The sequence below is a fragment of the Equus asinus genome, chromosome 5, assembly GCF_041296235.1.
Source record: "Equus asinus isolate D_3611 breed Donkey chromosome 5, EquAss-T2T_v2, whole genome shotgun sequence".
In the NCBI taxonomy this organism is placed as follows: Eukaryota; Metazoa; Chordata; class Mammalia; order Perissodactyla; family Equidae; genus Equus; species Equus asinus.
This window is the reverse complement of record NC_091794.1, coordinates 107,246,964-107,270,540: the sequence shown is the minus strand read 5'-3', so window position 1 is coordinate 107,270,540 and position 23,577 is coordinate 107,246,964. Positions and strand designations below refer to the sequence as shown.

Below are 23,577 nucleotides of genomic sequence, written 5' to 3'. Positions count from 1 at the left end.
CTGCCTGCAACAATTCTATATTCCTATCTTCCAAATTGCTAATTCTTTCCTCCATATTATCGGCCCTACTGTTCAGAGCATCTAGATTTTTCTTAATCTCCTCTATTGTGTTCTTCATTTCCAATATTTCTGTTTGGTTCTTCTTTATCGTATCAAACTCTTTTGTGACATAGCTCCTGAACTCGTTGAGTTGTCGGTCAGAATTCTCTCTTAACTCATTGAGAATCTTAATGATGGCTGTTTTGAAGTCATCATCATTTAGGTTATATATCTCATTTTCTTTGGGATTGTTTTCTGTGTATTTGTTACTTTCTTTCTGTTCTGGAGATTTAATGTATTTTTTCATATTGCTTGATGTTGTTGATTTGTGCCTCCGCATGGAGATAGAGTTTAGTTGCTCCTTTCACTTGTTTCAGCTGCTGCGGTGGGGGGAGCAGCTGTTTATACTTCACCAACCAGGAACCCTGTCCGTAGTTGCTAACTGGGCCTGGGCCCCTCTTCGTAGCCACAGTGGCCCTTTGGATTCCCTCCTCTGCTGTGGGGGCCGTCACAGGGGGGCTTCAGGCTGCAGGTGCCTACTGTTGCAGCCCACCTAGATGTGCTCTCTCCTTGGGGTCTGCAACGGTGTTATGGGCTTTTCCAGCGGCCAGGGGTGGGATCACTTATATTTGTCGCTCCGTTGCTGTCGGCACCCACCAAAACTCACTTGTCCTCTATGGGTCGCAGGAGAGCTATTGGCATCTTCTACAGTCTGTGGTTAGTACACCTAGCTATGCTGCTTTTGCCCTGGAGTCTTCCAGCCTTGTGGCTGGCGGCTGGGTGCCTTCTACTGGTGCTGTGCAGAGGCTTTCCCTAAGGCTGCTGTGAGCCTGTAGGGTTTCCCCCTAGGCTACTAAGCTGGGTCTCTGGAACTCTCTCCAGCCCCAGTCCTCTCCGAGATCTCCGGCAATCCCTAGCCTCACGGGGCGGGCAACGGCAGCTAGGGGGTCGCCCCGCCCTCTGGGATTCTCTCCGGGCCTCTCCCGGAGCCGTGAATGCTCAGTGTGGCCCCTCTGCTAACGGCAGACAGAGAGTTTTGTCTGCTGCCCAGGCGGAGCTCCGGCGCTTCCCCTCCGGGTCGCAGAACCGGCCTTTGAAAGTTCCCCCAGCCCCGGTCCTCTCCGAGATCTCCGGCAATCCCTAGTCCCACAGGGCGGGCAATGGCAGCTGGGGGTCGCCCCGCCCTCAGGGCTTCTCTCCGGGCCTCTGCCGGGAGCCCTGAATGCTGGGCGTGGCCCCTCTGCTAATGGCAGACAGAGAGTTTTGTCTGCTGCCTGGCGGAACTCCGGCGCTTCCCCTCCGGGTCGCAGAACCGGCCTTTGAAAGTTCCCCCCGCCCCGGTCCTCTCCGAGATCTCTGGCAATCCCTAGCCCCACGGGGCGGGCAACGGCAGCTGGGGGTCGCCCCGCCCTCTGGGATTCTCTCCGGGCCTCTCCCGGAGCCGTGAATGCTCAGCGTGGCCCCTCTGCTAACGGCAGACAGAGAGTTTTGTCTGCTGCCTGGCGGAACTCCGGCGCTTCCCCTCCGGGTCGCAGAACCGGCCTTTGAAAGTTCCCCCCGCCCCGGTCCTCTCTGAGATCTCTGGCAATCCCTAGCCCCACGGGGCGGGCAATGGCAGCTGGGAGACCTCCGTGCCCTCTGTGTCTCTCTCTGGGACCCTCCGGGCGCCCCGAGCACCAGGCTGGGTCTCCCCGCCAATGGCGGGGAGAGACTTTCCCCGCGGGCTCAGGTGTGCAACTCCAAAGTTTCCCTCTGCGTTTAGGAGTAATTGCGGGGGGTTTAGGTAGGGTTCTGGTCACCTGTTTCCACCGTCGCTCCTCTGTTGTGTTCTCGCTCCTACCCTAGATGTGTGTGGATCCTCTGGGGGCGTCCGTTGGAAGAAAGCCGCTTGCGGGTACTAGGCTGCCCGTCGGGGTCGGAGAGTTTTCACCTATTTCCACATCCTCCCGGAGGAAAGTCCATCCGCCTTCCGATGTATAGTCGCGTGGGTGTCTCAGACGTCCTGAGATGCTGTCTGGATATCCTTTGTCAAGCGATAAGTGTCCAAATAATTGTAGACTCGAAGGGCGAGAGACAAAGAGGACTACTCACGGCGCCATCTTGGATCTTCCCCTTACGTTGAGAGTGATTATTGATGCATGTGGACTTAATGCTGTCAATCTCTCACTCATTATCTTGTTTTCCTGCATTTCTTTTCCTGTTTGCTTTAGACTACCCATTTAATACTGCAATTTCTTATGCTGGGTTTCTCAGATTTTTCCTTATTTACGTTTTGTGGCTCTGTTCCGTTTTTCAGTTTAGTGGCTACCCTGAAGTTTGTATTTAGACTCTCGTGTATAATATAGGCTATTCTCTGGTGGTCTCTTACTTACTTGGCCTAGACTGATTTAGACCCTTTGTTCTTCTCCTCCTAAATAATTATTTTCATTTCTTATTCCAACTCGTGTTATGAATTTGTAGTTAGAGTGCTAAGATCGTCCTTGTTTTGGTAGTTTCCTTACTTTACCCTAATGCTATAGTTGAATATTTGCTATCCTGTTCTGGTTCTATCCATCGGTCTCCCTAGTCTGTGGTTTGTGACCCCTTTCTCCCTTTTTTCTTTTTTCTGGTATGAGAGCCTTCTTGAGGATTTCTTGTAGTGGAGGGCTTTTAGTTACAAATTCCCTTAACTTTTGTTTGTCTGGAAAAGATTTAATTTCTCCCTCATATCTGAAGGAAATTCTCTCTGGATAGAGTATTCTTGGCTGAAGATTTTTATCTTTTAAAGCTTTGAATATGTCACTCCATTCTCTCCTAGCTTGTAAGGTTTCTGTAGAGAAATCTGCTGAAAGTCTGATAGGAGCTCCTTTGTAGGTTATTCTCTTCTGCCTTGCTTCCCTGAGTATTCTTTCTTTGTCTTTCATTTTTGCCAGTTGTACTACTATGTGCCTTGCAGTAGGTCTTTTTACATTGACAAATCTAGGAGATCTGAAAGCTTCCTCTACACACATTTCTCCATCAATCCCTAGATTTGGGAAGTTCTCTTCTATAATTTCATTAAGCACACTGTCTACTCCATTTTCCTTTTCCATGTTCTTGGGAATTCCTATGATCCTTAAGTTCTTTCTCCTCATTGAATCCACTATCTCTTGGAGATTTTCCTCGTTTTTTTTTTAAATTCTTGGTTCTCTTTCTTCCTCTGTCTGGAGCCATTCAGCCTGTCTATCTTCAATTATGTTAATTTTCTCTTCTATGGTGTCTACACGGGCATTCAGGGGATCCGTATTCTGTTTTATCTGGTCCATTGTGTTTTTTATCTCTAGTAATTCTGTTTGATTCTTCTTTATAATTTCAATCTCTTTTGTGAAGTAACTCCAGAACTCATTGGCTTGTTTCTCTATCTTTCTCTCTACCTCATTGAGTTTTTTGATTATAGCTGCTCTGAACTCATTTTCACTTAGTTTACCTAATTCCAAGTCCTCAGGACTTAATTCTATGTTTTTATTGTTTTCCTTCTGGTCCGGGGCTTTTACAAATTGCTGGATGGTAGAGGAGCGGTTTTTTCGCACGGCGGTAGAATTTGGTTGCTACAGCCTGCCACCACTAGATGGGGGCTGAGAACCACGCATTCTGAGCTCTCCGCCTTCAGGCAAGATGGCGGCACCCAGTGGCTTTGCCGTGAGGGAGGGGCTGCTTTTCTCTTGCACCCATCTGGATTCGGATCAGTTCTGTTCTCTGGTCTCACGAGGCCCTGGGTTTATGGGGTCCCCGCGTGGAAGCTTTCCCCTGTCAGCGGGTTTCCATTGTACCAGCTGCGGGAGTCCTGGATGATCCCCCAGTTGCGTGGCCCCTCCCCCGCTCCTTCCCAACCCGCACCGCAGCGATCGCAGACTCTAGGGGGGCGAGCGATGTTCTCTCCTACCGTTCCAGCGCCTCCAAGGCCAGAAGCAAGGTCTCTGTCCTCCGCCTTCTTGGTATTGTAGGTCTCTAACGTGTTGGCATTAGATTTATTATCTGAAATTCAGTTTTTCCAATCCTTTGTTGTATTTTGGAGGGGAGAGAGTCCCGGGTCAGCTCACCCCACAATTTTGCTCCGCCAGTCATCTCTTTTCTTATTGAAAATGTACAGTTTGATGTTTGACACATGTATATATCCATAATATTATCACAATCAAGATAATGAACATTTGCATCATTCCAAAAGTTTCTCCCAGGCCACCACTAATCAGTTTTCTGTCACTATAGATGAGTTTGCACTATAGATTAGTTTGAAATAATACAGTATGTACTTTTTTTGGTATGGCTTCTTTCACTCAGCAGAATTACTTTGGGATCCTTGCATAGTGTAGCAAGTGTCCATAGTTCATATCTTTTTATTGCTGAGTGGTTTTCTACTGTATGCATACATCTCAATTTGTTTATCCTTTCACCTAGAGATGCACTTTTGCATTGTTTCCAGTTTTTGGCTGTTACAAATAAAACTGCTAGGAACATTTGTGTAAAAGCCTTTGTATGGACATAAGCTTTAATTTCTTTGGGTAAATACCTAGGAGTGGAACGTTGGATCATATGGTAGATGTATGTTTAACTTTTTAAGAGACTGGCAAACTGGTTTTGAAAGTGGCTGTACCATTTTACATTCCTAACAGCAGAGTACAACAATTCCAGTTTCTCCACGTCCTTATCAATATTTGATGTCGTCAGCCTTTTAAGTTTTAGGCATTCTAATGGGCGTATAGTGGCATCTCACTGTCATTTTAATTTAATAATTTCCCTAATTACCAGTAATATTGAGCATCTTTTCATGCATTTATTTACCATCATATGTCTTCTTTGGTGAAGTATCTATTCAAATCTTTTGCCCATTTTTTAAACGAATTGTTTGTTTTCTTATTATTGAGTTTTGAGAGTTCTTTATACATAATACATTTATATGTCTAGATGTAAATCTTTCTCAGATACGTGATTTGCAAACATTTTGTGCCACTCTTTTTATTCTCGTAACAGTGTCTTACAAATAGCAGAAGTTCCTAATTTTGTCAAAGCCCAACATGTCAATATTTTCTTCTATGGATTGTGTTTTTGTGATACCCAAGCTCACAAATATTTATCCCTTATATTCTATTCTAGAAATTTTATAGTTCAAGGTTTTAATTTATGCCTATGATCCATTTTGAGTTAATTTTTATATATTGAGTCAATTTTATATATGTAAATATATATTTATAATCTATCTCTTATTGAGTGAGCTTTGGTACTTTGTGTCTTTCAAGTTTTTCCATTTCATCCATGTTATCAAATTTCTTGGAATAAAATTGTTCATAATATCCCTTTATTATCCTGTCCCTTGCTGTGTTCGATTGGGTAGAAGCAAGTCAGCCTTGTCCAGGCCCAGACCATCCTTCCACTCACACCAACCACAAAGGCACCACAGCACCTTCTGTTTTACTCCAGAGAGCAGCCAATGTGTTTGGATGACCCTGGCCTCACTTGGCCAACACTGATGGGTGGCTCCTTCATTGTTTTGCTCTTGAACCACTGACTAGGCCCAGCACTATGAGACCTGGGCTTCCCTTTAGGGCAGGCCCAGCTGCGGATCATGGGAATGTCCTCCATTTGGGGTATGTGATCCAGGAGGGAAGAATTCTGCGGAAGAATCGCAGCGGACTCCTGGAATTTCTGACTGAAAGATGCAGGCTAAATGAGCCGCATGACCTGCTGGGGCCACATCTCAACCTCCTGAAGACTCGGTCTCTGCCACAGGGCACCGCACAGACCTAGATAAAGAGAACCAGGCCTGGTGGGGACTCTGGGACGAGCATGCTGGGGGACTCCACTATCAGGTATGTTTTAATAGCATAACCCCCGACACCTGTAAAATGCTTCATAACTTACCAAGCAGTTTCACCTGGTCTATCCGAGGCACGTATTATCAGCCTCAATTTAGAGATGCAGAAACTGAAGCTAAAAGAGATTAAGTAACTTACTTGCCAAAAGGACCAGAATAGGGGAAAAAGTTGGGACCAAAAGAAAGATCTTGTGGTCGTTTTAAACTATTTCTGCAAATTCTTTGGTACAACTCTGTTCAAAAGCTGCATCTAATTCCCCTCACCCTCACTGTGGGCTGAAGTCAGTGACTAGCTTCTAGCGAACAGAATGTGGCAGAACTGATGCTATTTCTGTGACTTCCAAAGCTGGAAATGTGTGTGCCTAAGATTCTGTCTGTTTCTCTCCCAAGAATCCAGACACCAAGGTACAACGAAGCCCAGGGCAGGCGTTGGTTTCAGCCGACCTCCAGCACGACCATTAGAAATGCGTGGGAACAAGGCTTTAGCTAATTTTGGTCCCTGCCTTTGAGTGTTCCAGCTGAAATCCTAGAGGACATGAGTTCCCGCTGAGCCCTGTCTGAATTCCTCTGAAACCACGAGAGACAATGACTGTTATTGTTTTAAGCCACTACGTTTTGAGGTAATTTGTTACACAGCAATAGATTAACTAATGATTAATGTACAAAGTGATAAGTGCTCCAGCGGAAAAAGGTACAGAGTGTTTGAGGAGCCCAGAGGAGAGAGGGCCTCCCCTGGAGAGACGAGCGAGCTTATAAAGGTGCATTTAAGTGGAGTGTTGAAGGCTGGGTAGGGTTTTGATAGTTTGGGTGCAGGGAGCATGAAAGCACCCAGGAAGAAAGGCCCAGAAGTCTGAAAGTGCTGGGGCAGGGGGAGGGGGCAGGAAAGCCATGCCACACCAAGGGTCCGGGCCTTATAATTGTGGGTGACAGAGAGCCGTCCCAGGATTTTGGCAGGGAGGTGACAAGGTCAGGACAGACTGTAGGTGTTGAAAAGTGATATAGCGCTTTTTCTGTTTCCAAGGCAGATATCAATTGGCCCAACCCAGGGAGGGTATTTTCTTGAAAAATTGTTTTTCTAAACAATCCCAAGAACCCATCTCTTACCCAGCTGCCCCTGGGAGCTGTGAACACTGACCAGGATTAGCTGGGCAACCCACAGCCAGAGAGCGAGAGAGGAAGCCTCCCCAGGAAGGCAATGGAATCCAGAGCGTTGGCTTCTTGTTCCTTCAATTCTCTGACCAACACAGTGTTAGGGATTCGGGCCCCCACAGCAATTGCTGAACTTGAAAAAAGTGCACCCAAAATCATAGCAGTTTTGGTGCTAATGTTGAATCAGAGAATCGGGCCTTGCCAGTCAACACTCACCCTCCCGCCTGTCCTCCTAGGCTAGCCCTCCCAGGGGTTAGTGTGGGAAGCTAACCACTTCTCAATGAAATCAGGGACTAAACTTTCCAAAGTCTTCCAGATGCCTCTGGGGGCACAAAATCCTCAGAGCTGTCACTTCCCTTGAGACCTGGGGCGGGGAGTGCCCTTTCTCAGAGAAGGAGGCCTTGAGTGTGGTGCCCGGGCCACACGCAGAGCCGCTGAAAGGTAGTTTCCTTGGTAGGCAGAGACCGCAGGTGAGGCCCGACATCTGTGATTTCTTCTTTCTTCTCTGGAATCTCCACTCTGTTTCTTTTGGCAAAAATTCGGTTTATCTCCACAAATGTTTGACCCTTGGTCTCAGGAATAACCACACAGATGTAAACAGCAGTGAGGAGAAGATTCCAGGAAAGATGACGAAACTGTAGGCACCAATGACCTCCTAGGTGGAGACCAGAAATGGGGGAATGGAGCAAGAAAGAAATGACAGTGACAATTCTGGGTGAGGCCTGCGCGAGTCATAAAGGAGTCTCTTGGTGGCCAGTTTTACTCCGTTCCCAGAGGAGTGAAACAGGTAGCAAACTGGGTCCTGCCGTCCTGTGTAAACGGACTCCTTAGCCTTTAGAAATAGGGACGTTAAGTCCTCTGGCCTGTGAGGGGTGGAGAAGGCAGAGTCACCATGCACATCTCCAGAAACAGAGGAAGGAGGCGGTACCAGGGGCTCTGCTCTCTTGCCCTGGCTCAGCTCACTTTCTATGGCCTTTGAACTTGGCAGACCTGAGCCCCTAGTAACTTGAGTGAGGGAGCTCCCTGCAGAAGTGGGAAACTGGCGTGTTCCCAGTTTGGCTGAAGTGGCGCATGCGTGTTTTATGGACCTTAAAAGTGTCCAAGAGCAGCCCCCTTGTCAATGAGCAGATGTTCTTAGTAGAGGGAACCACTGCTTATCTCCTGGGGCCCCTGCTGCCTTGGGGGTGGGCAGGGTGGAGCTTCGAGTGGGAGCAAGGGCCACCTACCTGAGCCCCACACTGGGCATCCCCGCTCACCTGAGGGAATGGAGCCCGAAGGCCACGATGGAGATGGAGAGCTCTGTCCACCAGGAAGGCAGCCCTGGGGAGGACCACAGGAAGACCTTGGTCCTCACCATGGAGCGGACGGGACCTCAAGGGCAGACCGCACGGGACGCGTGGAGCAGAGAGGGGCTCAGAGAGCCTGCAGGGCTAGCGGTCCCCACCGGCCCAGCCCTACACCCAGGCCCCTCGGCGCACAGTCCGTTCCAGATGGCGGAGGGCGCAAGCTCACAGCTCTCAGCCAGCGCGCCCTGCTTCCTCCTCTCTCTGGGTGCTCCTCCTGGGCGCACCTACAGCTGCACCAGGGCCGGGAGGGGACAGCCTCCCTTTGAGGGTCTCAGGGTCACATAGAGTCCACTCTCCCCGGGTGTCGCTGTCATTGTGAAAATCTCAGACAGTGAAGGGGTGCAGAGCTCACCGCACGCTTGTGCCTGGCAGGTGCTGCCCGTGGCAGGTCTGGGGGACGGCGGGCGCCTTGCCTCCGGCTTGGGATCTGCCTCAACCTTTTTCCTAGGAGACTTGTCTAAAGTGTTTAGAGCCATTTTTTTTCCTTCCTGATCACGATTCTTCATGAATTTTTTTTTTTTTTAAAGATTGGTACCTGAGCTAACAACTGTTGCCAATCTTTTTTTTTTTCCTGCTTTTTCTTCCCAAATCCCCAGTACGTAGTTGTACATTTATGTTATGGGTCCTTCTAGTTGTGGCATGTGGGACGTCACCTCAATGTGGCCTGATGAGCGGTGCCATGTCCACCCCCAGGATCCGAACCAGTGAAGCCCTGGGCCCTCGAAGCGGAGCGTGCAAACTTAAGCACTCGGCCACGGGGCTGGCCCCCCTCCTGAAATTTTAACACCACAGATATACTGGATATCTGTTCATGTACTATATGTCTATCTATGGCTTTATACATGAAAAGAATAAGATTCTGTCCCTTCCCTTAACCAATTTCTGACCCTGGGGGGTGACATGGCCGCGTGGAAAATGCACAGCCCCAGTGGAGGGAGATGGAGAGGAATTCAAGGCCCCAGAATGAGCTGCCCTTGGGACATCAAATGTGAAACTCCTACAGTCCAGTGAGGATGGGGCCCCTTCCTCAGGGCTCTGTGCCCCTAAGTGGGCACTGGAGGGAAGTGACCTCTGCTGCCTGTGGGTCCTGCCTCCCTCCTGCCCTCCAGGGGACAGCGGAGCAGCCCCTTAGGACCTGCTCACCTGTCAGATCAGCCCACCATCTGATCCCGAATCTGCCATCTGATTCCCCACGTTCTTCAAGCAGGAGCCCGCCACCCGGAGAAGCACAGTGGCTTGCTCCAGGCGACACTCAGGCAATAAGGAGCGGTGCGGCCCAGAGCCCACGTGTCCTGACACAAACGCCAGCACTGAGGCCCTCCTGCCTCAACGTTCAAGGAGCACCGGCAAGGCTCCCTGCTGAAAATCCCCCTTAAATGTCCTTAAACACTACTGTGTCCGTCCTGTTCATGGCTGTGTCCCCGGGGCCAGGCCCAGCATAGACTAAGCAGGCATTCCATCAGTGTGTGTTGAATGGATCGACACCTTTGTTTTGGTTTATGGACAGTTCTTTCAAAACCATTCCCCAGGGGCTGGCCCGGTGGCACAGTGGTTAAGCGCGCACGTTCCACTTGGGCAGCCTGGGGTTCGCTGGTTCAGATCCTGGGTGCAGACATGGCACTGCTTGGCAAAAAGCCATGCTGTGGTAGGCATCCCACATATAAAATAGAGGAAGATGGGCACGGATGTTAGCTCAGGGCCAGTTTTCCTCAGCGAAAAGAGGAGGACTGGCAGCAGTTAGCTCAGGGCTAATCTTCTTCTTCAAAAAAAACCATTCCCCACAGAATGTTCTAGTCTTAGGCGTCAGAGGTGCCTTTCCCCAGGCAGTGAGAGGGGGCTCCATTCCCACACAGGGGAGGGGAGCCTTGGGTCTGGAGGCTCCTGTGAGGTGAAGGCCCGAAGCTGCCAGTGTGTGGACCTGGGCGTAAGGCAACAAAGGACCATGACTGGAGGTGAGCGGGCCACGGGTGGGCTGGGGGCCTGAGTGTGAGCAAGTGTGTAGAGGGTCTGGACATGAACTGAAGTGCCCCCAGCGGGGTCTGTCTGGCATGGGCTCCCTCTTTGCAGAGGCTCATCTCCATCTTGGGTGACGGACCTGAGGCTGGGAGCCTCTGGGAGCCGCAGGGGACTGGTGGGGCCCTGGCCTGGCTGTGGCACTGGTTGGCACTTAGAAAATGTTTGTTGAATGAATGGATGTCAGCTGGAGTGGACTTCAGGGAAAAAGTAAACTGAGCTGAGCTTTCAACTATGGGTGGAGTTTGTATAGGAAGAGAGGAGAACGTGGAGAGAGCATCATGAGCGTCACGAATCAAGGACATCCATTGCTCCACAAATATCTACTGAGCACCATGTGCTGGGCCCAGGATGGCTGGTGGGGGTGTGCAGGGACTCACCGGGCCCAGTGGAAGTCTGCAGTGTAGGCGAAGACACAGCTGACACCGAGGTAAGACAGCTCAGAGACCCTGCTCGGTGCGGAGGGGTGCGGAGGGGCGGGGCTGTCTGTGCCTGAGGGCCTGGGACCTCCAAGAACTTGAGGCCAAGTGCCTCACATGCGTATGAGTCCACCAGTGGGGCCCACCTTCCTGCCACGGGAAGGAGCCACACCTGGACTTCTGCGTAGGCCTCAGGCATCTGTGGGCGGGAGGGAGGAAGAGGAGTACAAGGACTGATGTCTAGCATTCTGATTTCCAGATGGCTTCCACAAGCCTCACGTAATTGAGAGAAATGTCACAGGAGGAACACCTCCGGCTTTAGGCTCCGCCTTCACAAATACTAACTCGCTTAATCTTCACGACAGCCCTGCGAGTGAGGGTATTATTGTTTCGATCCTGCAAATGTGGAATGAGAGCACAGAGAGCCTGAACACAGACCACGAGGGCACGGTCCCTCAGGGATCAAGCAGTGGCCCAAGTCAGACGATCAGCAGGGGACGGAGCTGGCACCCAGACTCTACACTACCTGACAAAATCCTTCTAGAAGCCACCGGACCAGGAGAGCTGGCAGACCACGATCTCTGCTCCCATAGCCAGGACAACGGCTGGCACAAAACCAGGGAACAGACTTCAACCAAACTAAATGGGGACCCCAAACTGACTACGCAGGTCACTATGTCACTACAATTAGGAAGAACGCTGCAAAGGAGGGGTGGGTCCAAAGCTGGCGGTGGAGGTGGGCTGGGAAGGGCTCCTTCAGTGAGGTTGTCGGCTGCGAGGTGAAAGATGAGCTGGGAGAAGGACGGCCTCCCGGAATGGAAGGGAGGGACGTGGATGACGTGGGGACACGGAGCTGGCGGAGGCTTCTGAGCAGAGTGACAAGCTCTGATTCGTGTTCAACGGAGACAGCGGTGGGCGGCAGGGCAGAAGCAGCAGGCAGGTGGGGTCCCTCTCAATACTTGAAACAAAAGAGGAGATGGCTGAGGCTGAGGGACCGTCCTGGACGTGGTGCCAGGGGGCAGCTGCTGGCCACGTCTTCGGGCAGAGCCGACGGGACTGGCGTTGGTTGGAGGGAGGCAGCGAGAGAAAGAGTTGCCGGGGACACCCCAAGTTTTCCCGAATGTAACCAGCAGTTATCTTTGTAGATAATGCCCAGTTTTATTTACTTCTTTTCTCTTGCCTAAAGTCCCTAAATGTTACTAAGAACTAAGATTAGTTTTAAAATAAGAAAATAAGGTCTTAAAAAGGAAACTTTAATTAAAGCAGAAAAGGCATGTAATTAGCGTTTTCCTCGCCAGCTTCATCCGTCACTCTCTGCCTCGCCTGTCCCTCCACAGGCCTTGTGCCTTGCTGTTCCCTGAACACAACCAGCTTCATCCACCTGAAGGTCTTTGCACTCGCCTGTAGTTAAGGAGCAAGTCGTTACAGAGAGGGTAGCTTGGAAAAGAAGGCAAACGGCAGACATTGTCTCCGAATTACAGAATAACCTCTTCACACCTTCTCACCCTCGTGTACAATTGCACAGTTTCCAGCTGTGTAGTTTTAATTGACAAGGGTTTCTGTCCGCTGGCACAGTTACTGCAAGGATATACAAAATGCTGGTTGTTTTCAGGATATTCCATATTATGGCCATCCCATGTATTCTCAAAACTTTCGTAGAAGATGGATAATAAATACATGCTGAGAAAACTACAAATTAAAATGATGTCTTTCTTGCTTGGGCGCCTATTGTGCTTCCATCCGACCCTGATGCTCTTCCCAATTACTCCACAGCCTCTCCTAACACTTTCTTCTCCCATTTCATCCTGATCTGCTCCCCAAGATATTTTTAATATTAGAGACTGACATACGTCCTGGCATTAGGATTTCAAGATGAAAGCTGTGCCCCGTTTTATAACCTGAGGGGTTATTTTGACAACACGTTTATGAATCAGACTGAGCTCATTTACTAGAACATCACGTTCCTTCCTCATGTTCTCCATCCTAACCTTCTAAGTTGCCATGTGTGTTGCTATTTTCCTCTTTCTCTTGTCACAGGCAATTACTTAATTATTACCTACCCCAACGTTATTTATTCTGCCAACCACGCCGACCTCTGTTTTCTTCTGCTTCTTGAATGGAATGAAAGCCCCACAGGCCATTGCCCATTCACTGGCTTCTGCCTGGGCTGTCTGCCACTCCCAACATCACTTGTTAAACATCCCTGAGTCCTTGAAGGCCGGGTGCCACCTCTTCCTGACACTTTCCTTGAGCCCCAACTAGATTCCCCATCCAACCTCCAACGTTTCCGGAAGTGACCCCCCCACACCTTTTTTCAGATCTCTGCCCTTCTCTCCACATCATTGATAGATACAGTTACAGCAAAAAAAATCCCATTCCCAGAAAGCAGTGCCACCAGTGGTCACAGCTGAGTGGGTCCAAGGTAGGCTCCTGACCCAAGCTGTCAGCTACCTGACCTGCACTGGGAACCAGAAGTTGGTCCCAGGAAACCGCCAGCCCGTCTGTCCAGCTGGTCTCTTGTAGAGAGGCTAAAGGACTGCTGGCGGCAGACATTTTCTCTTGGGGACTGGAGAGCAAAGGAAAAGGTTCTGTAGCAAGAGAACAGCAAGGTGGGCCTGTGGGCAGAAGCGGAGCTGGGAGACAGAGCCTCCTGGGTTCCCTCACGACGTTCCATGCCTGCGTCCAGGCTGTTCCTGACGCCTGTCTGCATCCCCGGCCTTCCACTGGTTGAGCTGTTTCTGTAAATTAAGTCCAGTTTTGCTTAAGCTATTTCCATGGGTACCTCGCTCCTTATAAACAAAAGCATCCTGCTACCAGAGGGTGACTGCCCGGCTGCCCCGTGTTCAGGACCCTGGCCTCTCCCGCCCACAGAACAGCTGATTCATGTCCACCAGCTTTCCACTCTCGTTCCTCTTGGATGCAGAACTCAGCATTGCACACTTTGAACTTTGATATAACATGAACAATACAGCACTAACACGAATACTGTTCATCATAGTTCACTGAACGTTTATTGGGTTCAATTAAATCAAATGGCTTTCTGGTGGACTGGAAGTTCTGAGAGGACCTTGCATGGACGCCTCAGAAGCCCCCACTGCAGGGCTGACGTCCCACCTGTTGCTGGGCACTCGGGCAGCACCCTTACTGCCCTGCACACCGTGTTGAAAGCTGCTGGCCGCCTGTGAGCACCATGACAGAGATGAACTGCCACAGAGAGGCTGAAATGTGAAGAAGTTGAGCTGGACAGGCAGCCCTTGGCCTTCTTGGCCTGGTCCTCCACGCACATTTCTTCCATCTCATCCTCCACATCAGCCCAGCCTCTCATTTCCTCAGCTGTGGGGAGCAGAGCAGCCCCATCTCGTCACTGACACTGGCCTACCCAAGGCTTAGGGAAGCAGGGGCTAACTCCCCAAGAACTTGGCCCACCTCTGGCCACAGCCTAACTGTTTTCCCAGCGTGAGTGCTCATTTGACCCAAGCTAGGTCCCCAACACGGTGATGCTGTCCCCAATCACAACCACAGCCCCAACCTGGCCAAGCTCTCAGCTCTCAATACAGATCAACCAGGATGCCAGCTCTGACCTTGACCATGTTCCCCCTTGGACCACACCCCATGGTTGCCCTGGACTCGCTAGCGCCTGTGGTCCCTCTATCCTATCTCGTTGGTGCCTCATCTTGGAGTGCATCTCCCCATCTTGTCACCGGGCACTAGGGAGGACATCTTGGCAGGGCTGGGAGGTGGCAGGAAAGTGAACAGGGTGAGAGGGTCTTGACAGAGCAGCCTGTGTCTTCAGCACTCGTCGAGCTGATTCTTCATCTCTTTTCTGAATCTGGATACACTGTGGCTCTCAGGGAGGAAGTGCAGAGAGAGGGACCGAAGCAGCGCGGAGACCCCTGTCACTGTCAAGAGCCCAGGTCTGGAAGGGAGCAGCAGCAAGAACTTGAGACTGACCGGGCCAGGGATCCCTGGGGGCTCTGGGCGCCCTCCAGCTGAGCTTCTTGCTCTCCTCTTACAATGTCACTCGCCCTCAGCGTTCTAGCCCTCCGTGAGAGCCAAGGACAGCAGGGACCTAGTCCTTGCCAAGATGTGGCTGCCCGGTGTCCCCCACAAAGGGGTTCCACATTTAAAAGTAGAGAAAATAATTATAATTTTTAAAAGATATGTTAATTCATTTTGCAGGAAGAGCATGGCTTTGCTTAGGAACAGTATGTGATTTAAAAGTGTGAGCCCTAGGGGCCGGCCCTGTGGCCGAGTGGTTAAGTTCTCGTGCTTCGCTTCTGCCATCTGGGGTTTTGATGGTTCGGATCCAGGGTGTGGACGTGGCACCGCTCATCAGGCAATGCTGAGGTGGTGTCCCACACAGCACAACCAGATGACCTACAACCAGAATATGTACCTATGCAGTGGGGGGAAGAAGAAGAAAAGAAGATTGGCAACAGATGTTAGCTCAGGTGCCAATCTTCAAAAAAAAAAAAAAAGCGTGAGCCCTAGAGAAAGTGAAGCCATGTCTTGTTCGTAATTTTATGGCTGGAAATGGCATAATATCTACCTCACTAGAGGCTGGGGTTGGAGAGGGGGGTGGTCCCAGCACTGTGGCTGTGTGAGCTCCTTCTGGAAGGTTTGGGTTAAGGCACGGTGCTGAGATTCAGCTAACCCTGCTAGCTATAATGGGAACTGGATGAGTTATTTAGCCAAAGTCTCAGTTTCTCATCAGTAAATAAAGATGATGATATGAAGATGACAGTGATGATGATAAAGTGCCACGCACAGAGTGGCGAGGGTTGAAAGCGACAGCACACACCAGGCATCCGGACAAGGGGGCTCTTGGCAGCAGCAGGCCAGCATGGCTTCTGTCGGGATCCCCTTCGCCGATCGTGTCTAACGTTTAACCTCACGGGGCAGTTTGGGAATCGTTAACTCTAACGACCTTTCCTTGAGTACCTGCTGGGTTCTGAGTCTCTTCACCCTACTGAGGGGAATCCCTAAGACATAAATCCACCCATTAAGGAATTTGTGTGGAATTGGATAATTTGAAAATGTTTATTAAAAAAACAAAAACAGGGGCCGGCCCGGTGGCGCAGTGGTTAAGTGCACACATTCTGCTTCATCGGCCAGGGGTTCACGGTTCGGATCCCGGGTGCGGACGTGGCACCGCTTGGCAGCCATGCTGTGGTAGGCGTCCCACATATAAAGTAGAGGAAGATGGGCACGGATGTTAGCTCAGGGCCAGTCTTCCTCAGCAAAAAGAGGAGGATTGGCAGCAGTTAGCTCAGGGATAATCTTCCTCCAAAAAGAACCCCCAAAACACCGCACTGTGTTCTTGTAGGCCTTTAATGCCGACCTGCATTCAAGCCACACTTCCCCGTCCCTTCTCTGGCCCACTCCCCTAGATGACAATTTCCCCTTTCTCCTCTCTCCTAAACCTCCACCCTCCCCAACGCTGCCACGCTCCCCCTCCCTCAGGCAATGGCCTTGCCTCTTATTTCACTGAGAAAGTGGAAACAACCAGAAGAAAACATCTAACAGTGCCACGTCCACTTACATAACAGTAACCATGGCTGTGTGCCCACCTGCTCCTGCACTGACTTCCTTCCCTACTGGACCATTCCTATACCAGTCAAGCCAGGATACTGTTATTTTTCCCAGCTAAAAAACTACTTCTTCATGGGGCCAGCCCCGTGGCATGTTAAGTGTGCACATTCCGCTTCGGTGCCCTAGGGTTCGCCAGTTCAGATCCCAGGTGCAGACACGGCACCACTTGGCAAGCCATGTTGTGGTAGGCATCCCACATATAAAGTAGAGGAAGATGGGCACGGATGTTAGGTCAGGGCCAGTCTTCCTCAGCAAAAAGAGGAGGATTGGTGGCAGATGTTAGCTCAGGGCTAATCTTCCTCAAAAGAAAAAAGTACCTCTTTTCCCCACCCTACTTCCCCTTCCGGCTTCCACCCAACTTCTGTCCTCCCCTTTATAGCAAAACTCACAAGAGGTGTGTATGCCTCTTGTCTCCACGTCTTCTCCTTCCGTTCCCAAGCACAATTTGTCCCCATCACTCACCAAAACTCCCCTCATCAAGCTCACCCATGTCCACCAAGCTGCTCATTGCCCGACTCAAAGGTCACCTCTCGGCCTCCTCTAATTTGATCCGCCAGGAACATGGGCACAGCTGAGTGAACAACTGGCCCTTCGTGGCCCCCACGCACCCTCTTCTCCTTTGACCTCAGCATGCTATGGGTCCCTGTATAACAGCTAGATCTTAAGTAAACATGAGGGAAGCCATCTTAGGGAAAAGAAGCAGTACTGTAACTATGCCCCGCCTCACTAGTCTCTGTGAAGACATTCTAGCCTGCACGTAGCCTAGATGATTAAGCACCTCTCGCTTTTACAAAATACATGATCTGCTAGTTCTGTGACTCTTGCTTACGCATATCCCCAGCTGTGATAAGACAACTTTGTTCTCTGAGTTCTTCAGGAACATGATGACGTCCAGAAAGAAGAATTCTGTGTTGGTACCCATCATGAGTGACAGAAGAAAGAAATAATATGGCGCCTTGAAGTTCGTCACACCAGATAATCAACATCCCTGACCCCCTCCTCCCCTGCCCATTTTCCTGTAGAACTGTCTCAAGGTTCTGCACGGTTGTAAGATGGTTCTTCAGGACACTAGTCCGCCACCTTCCGATGACGCTAGCTAATCGGATAAATTTTCCTTTCTCAACCACCAGCTTGTTTGCAATGATTGACACCAGATTGCGGTGAGCAGAATAAGCCCCTTTTTGCTCGGGTACACCTGTAGGATTGCCCAGGATGGCCTGCAGGCTGGAGATCTGCGCTAGGAAGATTCCCACAACGACAGAAACCTTGGTCATTGCTCCCAGAGTGCCCCTAAGGTTCTAGGGAGCCGACTGTCCCAGTTACACGGGAAGGGCACTGTAGGAGACGCCTGGTTCCAGCAGAACAGAAATCAAGGGAGGAGAGAAGCAGCCCCAGCCTCCTGTGAGCAGGGGGCCTGAGATTTAATTCAGCCGCGCTCATCATCCCCGAGCTTCTCCACGGTGTCAGCCGCCACCGACAGGCAGCTTGCACAGTCCCGCCGCCCTGCCGCGGGGATGGAAATGGGCCATGTGGACTGTTGAGTAAGGAAACCTGCGCAGAATCCTCAGACCCATGATGAGGACGTCCTCTCCCTCCTATTTCCAGAGTTGGGGCCGCTCGTCACAGACAAGGAGTGTGCCCTTAGGTATTGGGACTTCAAGACAACTCTTTTGCTTTGACTTATTTTCTGATTTTACTAAAGCACAGTTTACTTGTAGCACTTTTTTAAAAAGATAGGAGAACCTCCTCCAGTTAAGAAACCTCACTCCCTGGCTGACCGAGGCCCCAGATTCTGTATTCATTTGCTTGAAGCCCCTCATTCTCAGTGTAAACTGTAATCCTCCTCGGAAGATACCTTGTAAAACTTTATCAGTTATTTATACTTTAAGATAAAAGTGTACTTTTAAAAGATCTTTCCCTGATAGAATTTTTGCTTTTTTTTTGCTTGACAAGCAGCGCCATGTCTGCACCTGGGATCCCAACCAGCGAACCCTGGGCAGCCAAAGTGGAACATGCGTCCTCAACTGCTGTGCCACCAGGCCAGCTCCCATGATAGAATATTTTATTAAACGAGGGGAAGGGGAGAGAGAGCATGAGGTTTGCAAGGGCCTGGGAACAAAGATAAGAGGATGCCTCAAGAGAGAAAAGGGCCAGGCAGAGCCAGGAAGGCCCTCGTCCTCTGCTCCAACCTCGGCCAGTGGTGCGGGCCATGTCACCTCAGGCCCTTCAGACCCGAGCATGTGCTTGGGCCTTCGGCTGTCACAGACTCCCAGCACCACCGAGAAAAGGTGATCAGCTCAAAAGGCTTGGTCATTCCGCTGACCCCCATCAGGACGGCGGGGACGGTGGTAAAGACACTGTTGATCAGCAGGGCCCCCCTTCTGCAAGGACAGCAGAGCCCAGAGGGCAGGGTGCTGAGGCAACAGCTCTCCCGACACCAACTCCTGTTCTCCCAGCCAGCCACTACAGCAGTGCCAGGGATGTGCCTGAGAAAGACTGAGGGCTGGGTACAGCGGGAAGGCGGGGACCACTGGGCAGAAGTCCCAGGAAGGAAGGTTTGGGGCCAGCGGGGCTGGGTTGGGGTTGGGAGCATGCTAACAACTGGAGCCGACTGAAAACAGTAGGGAAGGAAAAAGGAATGGGCTGCCTCTACAGGTAGGGAGCTTCCTGTCACTGGTGGTATTCAAGCAGAGACTAGACCAGAGGAGGTTGTTGGGAATGTTGAACAAGGGATCCCCACAACATGTGGGATACGGAGTTGGACTAGATGATCTCTAAGATCCCTTCCAAGGCTGGGAACCACGAGTCTGTGATGGAGAGGGAGGGGCTGTCAGAAAAACAGAATCCGCTGGATGCCCCCAGCCTACCCCCAGGATCCATCCTGACCTTCCAGACCGGGCTGTATGCCCCAGGCTGACTTGCATCAGTGGCTCCCTTGCCCCTCCCTCCCCAACCTTTGGCTTGGGTTTTGCTGAAGGAGAAACAACAGTGGATCAGGAATGAAGAGAGCGCCCCAGCTGAGGGTGGTTGCTGGCTGTACCGCCCTTAATGTCCCCACTGTGCCCACCTGGAGGACCATCAGGACCCTGACTGACACACGTGCGCTGAGCCAGTCAGCCAAGGAGGTGGAGCTCTGATGCCAGGACTGGGGGCTGAGGGGTCTCTAAACCCAGAAACCCAGAGACCCCTCCTGAGGGGTGGCCATAGGGGTTCTATGAAAATCCCCTGCTTGGCAACACTGTGGACTCCCCAAATATGCAGACTGGCTTTCTCAGGCTGCTGCTCTCTCCCTGGGGCAGCTGTACCCCTGAGAGCTGCCGTCAGAGCCCGGACTCAGAGCTGAGGACCAGCCAGCCCTGAGGCCCAAAGGGAACAAACCGCCCACACATGCCTGCCCTCCTCCAGCTCTTCCTGGCGAGCAGAGGCCTCGGCTTAGCTCAGGGCTGGCCCGACCCCGCCAGGACAAGGCCGCTTGGCCACACCTGCAGGTCTCAGGGTCCTCACCTGAAAAGTGAGGTCAGTGACGGGACCATCTCTGAGGTCCCAACTTCTGTTACTCTGGGGTTCAGGTGAGGAAGTGGAGGCCAAGCCTAGGCTTCTAGAACAGTCCAGTCACTCTTGATCTAGCTGAGAGCAGCACACTCTGAATTACAAAAAAGCCTGGCTTATGGCATAATTATAACATATGGAATGTTCTCTTCATTCGAGTACACAATGTATGGCAAATTCACTGTTAATCAAGTATTTAAAAAAACAGGTCCTATGGGTTTTGCTGTAATAAATAATTTTCATTTGGCCACGTTTTCTTTTATGCATGAAAACTGAATTGCTACGGTTCTTTAAAAGTCAGTTTTCTTTGGAGGCCTTTCCACTCCCTCCTACAAACTGCCACCCTTGGCACATCGGGTCTGAGTGTGACTGTGACCCCCAGGGTGGGATCTGGCCAGGTGGAGTCCACGGTGCCGCACCCCGAGATCTCGGCTCACGCCCGCCTTCCTGGGAACCTTGACCTGGGCATCCTTCCTTATCTGCGGAGTCCTGTCCTTGTAGCAACTTGGGTTAGGCACAAAGATTAGTGAGTCCATGTAAGCCAGAAAAGCACAAGGACTGTTCCTCGTTCTCAAACAAGACATGAGCCGGGCACGTGGGGTGACTCAGGCTGAACCCCAAACCTCAGAACAACAACGCTGATGAGGCCGAGCAGGGAGAGGCTGCAGCTGTTACCACAGATCACCTGATGGCGAATTAAACCCAATCAACAAGTTTATCGAACACCTGCTGGAAGTGCTGACAAGGCACTACGCTAAGGACCATCAAGAACTTTGCTCTCGAAGGCTGTACGTACCACCTCCATGGAGTAGATGACGGAGGAACTGCTGTTCCTGTGCAAATGACAAGGGGAAGAAATCCCAGAGAGATTCAGAGACTTTCTTTAAGGTCGTGATGTCTATGGGGACGTGGGGACTAGACTTCAGGCCTCCTGATTTTCAAGGTCACACCAACTCCCCGCCACATGCACAATGGCCAAGAGGCAGTGTGGTTTACTAAGGTGCATTTTAACTGGGAACAGCTCACCTCCTCTTTACCTAACGCCTCCATCAGCCAGCAGGCCAACTGTCAGCGACCCCAACACGCGGCCCAGAGGAAACACGGATACGGTGCAAGAAAACAGGAGCACCACAACCTTCTCGTCCCTGAATGTTCCATGTCGCTTGAAGTAGATTTTGTTACAAAATGACTTCAAGGCCTGGAAAACATTGCCCCATCCATAGCCAAGGATATTGGGCAACTCATGAGAGCTGCTGAGGTAATGCTCTCCGTTGCCTCTTGTCATTGTACTGAAGGATGTTTCTGCCAATACCCTTGGACACAATTGATTCTCTGCTGTCACCTGAGAATAAAAAAGCCTATTGTATGATGGGGTGAGATGGGGAACCTGACTGGACAAAAAGTTGCTAAAAATTCACTTTGCAGAGCCTTACTCTGCAAGAGGCAACATAAGAAATACTGTTTGTGACTTTGGGCAAGTTATATTACCTCTATAAGCCTTAGTTTCCTCCTCAGTTACAGAAATAATATATATCTAGCAGAGAAGTTGTGAGCATTCAATGTGCTATAGTCATGGTACATTGCTTGACGGAGAAAAGATGTTCCATCAATGTTAATAATTATGAGCGTAGTAATATACGCCATCAGCAACGAGTGCAGTACCTCCTATAAAGCAGATGCTGAACGGAGTGTAGCTATAAACAAATGACATTGATTTCAAAAGTGCAGCAGAACTCATGTACCCAAATGAGCGGGAGTAGACACTGGGTCCCGGCCTTGCCCTTTCAGGGACTTCTCTCTGCAATTGTCTTCTGTCTGTCTTGCATCATTGGTCCTTCCTTCTTCATTGCATCCTTCTGGTCAGTGTACAAACACGACTTCTGCCCTATAAAAGCCTAACACGACCCCTTTATCCCCCTTCACTAAGCCGCATTTCTTGAGCGGCAGAACTCCTTCCCACCCACCCATTCTCCTTTGAACCCACTCTAATCAAGCTTTCGCCTCCAGTTCTCACCTCAGCTGCTCTTGTCAAGGTCACTCACACCCGCCATGAGGTCAAAACCAGCGGTCAGTTCTCAGTCCTCCTCTTGGCTCATCAGCAGGGGCTGCCCTCCCTCCTGACTCACGTCCTTTACTAGGCCTTGGAGACACTCTGCCCTCAGGTCTCCCCCACCTGACAAGAGCCCTGTCTCTTTTTTCTTTGCTTCCCCTGACCCCAATCCCAATCCCTGAATGCCCCAGGGTTTAGTCCTTGACTTCATTCTCTTTCCATCTGCAAGTGGCCTTCCCAGGGGAAGGGCAGTGGAACTCAGGCCCAAAGCGACTGGGAAGGGAATCCAGGGCCCTCTCACATCCCCCTCCCGTGTCCCAATGTGCCTGGAAAGGATGACACTCTGGAGAAAAACAACCCTCGTCATCCCCTGGTCTCTAGCAGTGGGTGTCCATGAGAGTACTAGACAGTGGCTTTCAGAAGGAAGATGGCAGCTGCCTCCCATCCACCTGAGCCTGCCTTGTGCAGCGTGTTGACCACAGCCATGTTGTAGCCATACTGGAAGTCTGAGCCAAAGGCTGCGCTTGGTGTTGCCAGCACCAGAATGGGATGCAGCTGCTGCAGGAGATGAGGTCTGTGGTCAGGGACTCTGGGGGGTTGGTCCTCAGGACCTCCAGAAGTGGAGCCAAGGCTGGAGTGGGGAGTAGGGGACCCCAGGCCATGCCCAGGGAAGGTGGAAGCGGTGGCCGGATGGGGAAGGCAATCCAACTAGGAGACGTGGACGGCATCACTTCCCATTCCCCACACGCATTCATTCTCTCCTCGAAGACACACATGTCGGAGCATCTGTGTGTCTGGCCCGGAGCCTGGCCCGGGGAGGAGTGGGCAGAGCTTTCGGAAGAAGGTCCAGCATTGCGCCACTCTCATGAAGCTTACATTCTAGCAAGGGGGAGGCCAAAAAGGAAAGACAAACAAATACAAGAATTCCAAACGAGGATAATGCTATGAGGACAGTAAAGCAGAGCAATGGGATGGAAGCCAGTAGCGGGGTGAGGGGCTGTGTTCAGTAGGGGGAACAGACAAGGACTCCCTGAGGAAGTGCCTGTGGGCTGAGACCTGAATGGAAGAAGTGGAGCAGCCTCTGAGCATCTGGAGCAGAGTATTCCAGACAGAGAGCAACACACACAGGCCCCGGAAGACCCACACCGCTCGTCCTTCACTCCAGGACAGGCCCTCGGGGACACAAAGGTGATCTCGTTTCCATGGCAACCACAGCACCCAGGGCAACCGGCCAAGGGCTGAAGTCTGCAGAGGGGGCGGCAGAATTGGGGTCCAGGACTCCAAGAAATTAGCTTGTCTAGAGCCACAGCCCCTGGGCCATCCCCCTTCTGCTTGCCCGTTAACCGCACCCCTGACCGCAGCCCCCCTTCCCCATCAGCTGCCTTGACTGTCCACAGCCCTCAGCCCTGCACACGAGGGAACCAGCCTGGCAGAGAAAAGCAGGATCCGGGCACCTCCCGTGGCTGAGCAAACAGGAGGCGGGTGGCGGGCAGAGGGAGGGTGGCGTCCTCAGTGTCATCCAATCTCCCTCACTTCGCCGGAGCTGGACTCAACCTCCCCTCTCGTGTCTGAGCTGTGATGTTTGGGGATGCT

The 23,577-nt window shown here is 51.2% G+C and overlaps 1 long non-coding RNA gene across 2 annotated transcripts; it reads left to right on the top strand.

Annotated features, from left to right (window-relative positions):
- The first annotated feature begins 1,070 nt into the window (after positions 1-1,070).
- LOC139045375 (uncharacterized) lies at positions 1,071-12,477 on the top strand. Of its 2 annotated transcripts, none has more exons than XR_011503664.1 (3): positions 1,071-5,861; positions 6,257-10,804; positions 11,053-12,477. It is a non-coding gene; the product is annotated as an uncharacterized lncRNA (long non-coding RNA). The 2 variants fall into 2 exon arrangements; XR_011503663.1 differs by having other exon boundaries at positions 1,076-6,486; positions 10,215-10,804.
- Positions 12,478-23,577: the final 11,100 nt, after the last annotated feature.